This window comes from Stylophora pistillata, chromosome 3, assembly GCF_964205215.1.
Source record: "Stylophora pistillata chromosome 3, jaStyPist1.2, whole genome shotgun sequence".
NCBI classification, from domain to species: domain Eukaryota; kingdom Metazoa; phylum Cnidaria; class Anthozoa; order Scleractinia; family Pocilloporidae; genus Stylophora; species Stylophora pistillata.
Window position 1 is genome coordinate 29,602,002 of NC_142521.1, and position 5,849 is coordinate 29,607,850.

General features: G+C 38.7%; 1 pseudogene across 1 annotated transcript; it reads left to right on the plus strand.

Moving 5' to 3' along the window:
• Nucleotides 1–354: 354 nt before the first annotated feature.
• Nucleotides 355–5,031, plus strand: LOC148735510 (adhesion G protein-coupled receptor D1-like; annotated as a pseudogene). The gene is made up of 6 exons (XR_015998615.1): nt 355–681; nt 1,262–1,426; nt 2,099–2,292; nt 2,764–2,923; nt 3,210–3,346; nt 3,832–5,031. The product of XR_015998615.1 is annotated as an adhesion G protein-coupled receptor D1-like (transcript).
• The last annotated feature ends 818 nt before the right edge of the window (nt 5,032–5,849 follow it).

Below are 5,849 nucleotides of genomic sequence, written 5' to 3' on the forward strand. Positions count from 1 at the left end.
AATCGAAAAGGGAGAGTCCCAATTCTACCTATATCTTAGTATTAATTACAATTAACTCAACTCAATTAAAGATTTTGAATATATTTATCCATATCTTACACATTATGCCGACACACTGACTTATTGACTCACTGACTCACTTACTCACTGACTCACTGTGTTCAGAGCGCGCGTAATGACTGACTGCTGGGTAAAATGCTTCTCTGGCTTATTTCAAGACTGACTGACCAAACTGGCTCTCATTGTAAGAATTAGTGACAGCTATATCATACGATTCTCATCACAGGTGACAAGATAGGTTTAATATTTAATCCTGTATGATTTTGTGAGTGTGTTATTAAAGTTCGGTTGTTAATGAAAAGCGAGTACGTTTTGGAGAGTACGAAACGATTTATGAAACTCATCTATCTCTATGCCTCACTTTACGGACCGGGTGACTATGTAATAACGGCACATAATAGCGATCAACTTGTCCTCAATTGTAATGACAGAAGCCTAGACCAGCCTCAAGGAAACATATCTTTAACTTGGAAGAAAGAAGGCGTGACCATACCGAATGACGACCCACGATTGAAATGTGGAAGGGAAATTAAAGGTAACCTGTTACTTAAAGAAGTGCGGCAAAGGACGCTGGATCTTACATATCCAATGTTACAGCAGACAACTACCAAAGATTTAGCTGTATGATTCTGTCTGTCATAGGCCAGTGGTCATTTAACAGAGTTGTAAATCAATCTTCATTACATCTAGATATTCAATGTATTTAAATTAAGGATACTTACCAAACAACTCTTATAGACGAGAGGAAATTGAAATTAATAGATCCATCATTACCTGTCGCCGGGGGGAGGGTAAGAAGATATTTGTTTTGTCACTTTAAAATCTACCTGATCTACCTAAATATCCCCCCCCCCCCTCTCATTGGAAGCTTGTTGGCGGCCAGTTTTCTACTCCTCCATCCTTTACACTCTGTTGAAGACAAATGAGTCCTCTTCCCTTCCCCCGCTAAAACCCTGTGATCCCCTCAAAATCCTCCGATCAGCCCCCAGGGAATAAATTGGAATTTAGTCGTAATTTATCTATGTAAGTATCAATGCTCAACAACACTTAATAAAGAAAAATAGCTTTTATCGGGGAAACTCTTGAAGAATTATAACATATCCCTTTGACATACAACTAGTGAAAGAAATGTCATCATCATCATTATCTTTAACATTTATTTAATGTGGTCTCATGTGCAACCGTATGATTTCGTTTGTAGAGCCGTGATTTCATCGGTCAGTGCTTCTTCTGGTAGATTGGCCAATCGCAGCGAACGTGGCTGACACGTGGTTGTACACGCGTGGATCATAAATCAAATGCCAATGTTACAACGTGCGAGTGTGATCATTTGACCATCTTCGCTGTTTTACTGAAAAACAAGCCGGTTAGTTCGTTATGTACCTTGTAGTTCTCAATTCTTTATTTCTTTACACGGAGTTTACTGTCGACTTCCAACTCTGAAAATACAGTCAACCAAATTCCAGGATCAAAATACTTACTTCTTCCCGTCCGACATGGGGAAGGTTTCATGATCAAGTGGTCTTTCCTACATTTTCACTGTTTAATCTAAACATGTATCAGTACAAAACACTGCAATATAAAAATGAAAAAAATTACTCAAAAAAATAACAATAACTCTCCAGATAATGTACTTGAACTAACGATGAAGGGAAGGGTGACTCAAAAATCTTAGAATGAATTTCAAACGATGCTAAACTTGGATAATATTTTCCCTACGTAGAAAATTGAAGAAAAAAGCTTTGGGAACGCCGTTGAGAGGAGCGATATTAGGGGAGAGCAAATAGCCTTAGGAAGCTTTATTCATAGCTAGCCGCAGACAACTTGAAAATTTCTTACGCTTACGTTTTTCTTAGTATACTTCTACGTAACTCTCTTTTCCTATCCAAGCTAATAAACTGCATTTTACTGCTTATCATATCATCTAAAAAGAGGGGCTCTACGTTAAAATCGCGTGACAAATGTGACAGGGTAAACTAGACCATTCTCTGCCATGTACAATCTTGAATAAAATATATTCAACCATTTTCCTAATTAGGTTCAAGATCAGCATCAATATTACCTTGGGTATATTTCCACGATAGGCTGCGCATGCTGTTGACCTGTGCGGTGATTATTGCGTGCTGGAAACAAGTAAAGAGTATTCGAATCATAATGCTACTGAACCTTTGTGTGGCCATTGCTGCTTCTTGTCTTTTGATCATCTTAGCAAGATATGCAGAAAAAACAGAGGTGATTAAAGATATGGAACAAACCTGTCGATATATTTTTGCATCGAGATAGTTGTAGGTTTTTTTTTACCTCCACACTCTTGGCCTAATCATGAACTGTTTTCAACGCAGAAAGTTGCTATTTTGAAACTACTAAGCCCGTTAAAGTCATTCCTAATTTTACCCATATACTGAGCGTGCGTATAACTCAAAACTAAGTTAAGTGGTAACCGTTTTTAGTTATATTTTTGCAAAGAAGTGCAAATATCTGTTAGTATGTTCAGAGTCATTTTAACTTCTAGCAAAAGGTTTCTCTGTCATTTGCCAAAAGCCACCCATATACCCAAATGGAGGGCGTAACAGTGAAAGCAAAGTATCACATTGGAACACAGTGACCGGGCCAGATCTCGATCTCAGATCTCTTTATTAGTAGTTCAGTGAGCTCACCTCCAGGCCTCCATGTTGGAAAATTGATCTCTTTTTTTTTCCTTAGATGTTATGCACAGTCACTGCAGTGTGTCTCCATTATTTTCTGTTGTGTGTATTTTCATGGATGTTGGGTCATGGCGTCATGTTATATTTCCTAATCATCAAGGTTGAGACGCAAAACACTCTAAAGCCAAGGATGAAATGGATCTACGCCTTCGGATGTGGTAAGAGAAATTGGTTGTTTAACTATCACTGGTGTCCTCAAGTATTGTTGAGTGTCGTCGAAACAATGGTAGACCTATGTAATAAATCACAGTCAGATATCGCAGAAGAATCACGTAAGAAGGGTAGAAATAGTTTTACATGAACATCTCAAAATGGCCTGGGCTCGAGGATTCCCGTCAGCCAGTATGTTAAGCGGCCTCTGCACGAGAATACACAAACAGTTGTAGCTGAGTTGATATTTCTTGGTTGTAACTTAATAATTTATTTCATGTTTTTTACTTCTAGTTTTCCTTCTGCTAATTTTGGCCGTGTCATTGGTTTTAACTGGTACCGACCACTACACGGCCAATAACTGCTGACTGACGACAGAGTATGGAATCATTTACTGGACCTTCGTTGCTCCAGTCGCGATAATCGTGCCGGTAAGTGGCGTTTTGTTTTAATAACTCTATTTATGACCCATCAAGCGTTTTACCCGCATGCGATTGGTCTAAACGCATCACTTGACATAAGTGGTCCTAACTAAGACTTGAAATTATACGGCGAATTTCCCCAAGTGATGTAAAGAGAATATTCGAGACGAACAAAATCTTCATCTTATACGGCTAGAGTGTTTGATATCGTTACCAAAGCGCTAGAGATAACTCTGATTGTTAATAAAGTCGAATCACAAAAGAGTGAGAAGTCGAAAATTCCCTCATTAGAAGATCATAAAAGTCGTCAATCATGCAATCCTTTCCTGCCGACGCAGCTAAAAGATTTCTTTACATACTCATAAACCTGTTTTAAGACACGGTAGGATATTGATCATATGGTCAAATAGTTAAAAAAATATGCCAGCTATTTCGTAATTAACAACCAATACTAAGTAACAAATCATATAACATGTCTCTGTCCTCTTTTCCAGATCAACTCGATTTTGTTGATTGTCTTACTACGTCGTATAAACAGAGCTTCTAGGTTCAAGAAAAAGATAACACGTGTCAAGCACGTGAAGGCTTGGTTACGACGCTCTGCCATGCTGCTGCCACTACTGGGAGTCACGTGGTCATTTGGTTTTCTGGCGTTCATTTCCTCTTCAGTTGTTTTCCACGACATTTTCACCATATTGAACTCGTTACAAGGATTATTCAAATGAATAGAGGCTGATAGTTTCGAAAGAAACTGTTTGCGGCTGCGTCGGTGGGGGTAACGAAATAATTTGGATATATCAACAAAGTTGAAATGGTAAATTGGCCACCGTAACGATTACAAAAGCTGACGTTTCGAGCGTTAGCCCTTCGTCGGAGCGAAGGGCTAACGCTCGAAACGTGAGCTTTTGTAATCGTTACGGTGGCCAATTTACCATTTCAACTTTGTTGATATATCCAAATTACAAGGATTATTCGTTTTCTTCAATTTTTGCATCTTAGACGATACGGAAAGCTGTGTCCATCTTTTGCGTTAAAGTGGCTCGTACTGGTTTTCATCTTTTTGATGGTTTTGTAACTTTGAAAGAATACAACAGAAAGACTGACCAAGGCAATTTGAACACTTTTACGGGGTTGAATTACATAATCATTGGTTATCCAAAAATAATTGTCATTTCGTCACTAGCAGTTTCCATGGCAACGCTTTCATAGGCTTATTCAGACGCATTTTTTAGCGTGTGGCTTAAATAATTCGAAAACTAACCCGGTGACCCCCTGATTTTTTTCAGTGATTCCTTTTGGCACTTGAAAAGGAAAATGCACAAAGATTTTTAAAAAATTCTACGGAGCGGAATTTTTAGAAAATCTACAGAAAGGGCGATTTTCACACATCGCAAATTTCCTTCCGTAGAATTTTGTAGTTTTTTTTCTGATGATTCCTTTCGACGTTATTATCATATTGGAACAATAAAAAGAAGGGGTCACCGGACTTGTTTTCATGCAATAGCTTTCGTGAGTTTAGCAATTTCCACGCGCGTTCTCGCACATTTAAAAATCTGGATTCTATAAGATCGACATTTGCTCATGATCTGTTTTAGCTACCGCTGACAATTGCGTGTGCTCGCGCGAGCACCTACCATCTGATGTTTACAGACGTTTACTGCTAAGAAAATCATTAAACAGCGTCAAAGACAGCCTCCCGAGCTCATCTTAAAAATCCTACACATGACTTCTGGCTATATCATATTATTTTCCTTGAAGTTTCAAAGTCTTCTTCCACTTCAGGTAGATTATCCTTCACTTGAGTTCTTCTTTTTTCGCCGTCGCAAGATTTCATATCGGTTGAATATTTCTTTTAAATGTGAAGTGAAGCAACCTTTACTTCTCCGAAAATCGTCTTCGTTGTCTTAGTTTCTATCTCCTGCATTCACAGTGGCCGCTCAACACTTCAAATACAAGCTCTTAGGTAAACTTCTCACAAAAGTAGGAAAATTCCACGCGCCGCCATCTTTGTTTTGAATTTTCATCTTTTGATCTCGCACTTCTTTCGCACGTTTCTCTCACGCGCGTCACGCAAGAGTGACTTGTTCCCCGCGCGAGGAAACTGGTACGAGCCACCTTAAATGCGTGAAAGCTAGTGTACCTCAGATACAGGTCAGCTGAAAGTTAGATCGTCTGGGCCAAGGAAGTTCTTTAAACTTTCCACTCTAGCTAGTTCAAAGATTCCATTGTTAAAACGTTTTGTGACTAGAATGCTATGTCCTTTTTTGCTCTGTACATGCCGAGTGTTAAGAAGTTATTTTGAAAGAAAAGTCATCAGAAAGCACACCTGTATGTTTTTCATCTTTGGAATTAGCCTACTTCTTTCTACTCTCTCCATAGCTCAGAGAATCTATAGTTATTACGTCGTGTAAGTATCCCATGAAAAACTCAGACCTGTACAATAAGACACATATCTAGAAGATCCACTATTGCGGAAGTAAAAGTTGCAGGTAGGTAATGATTATCATTGCTA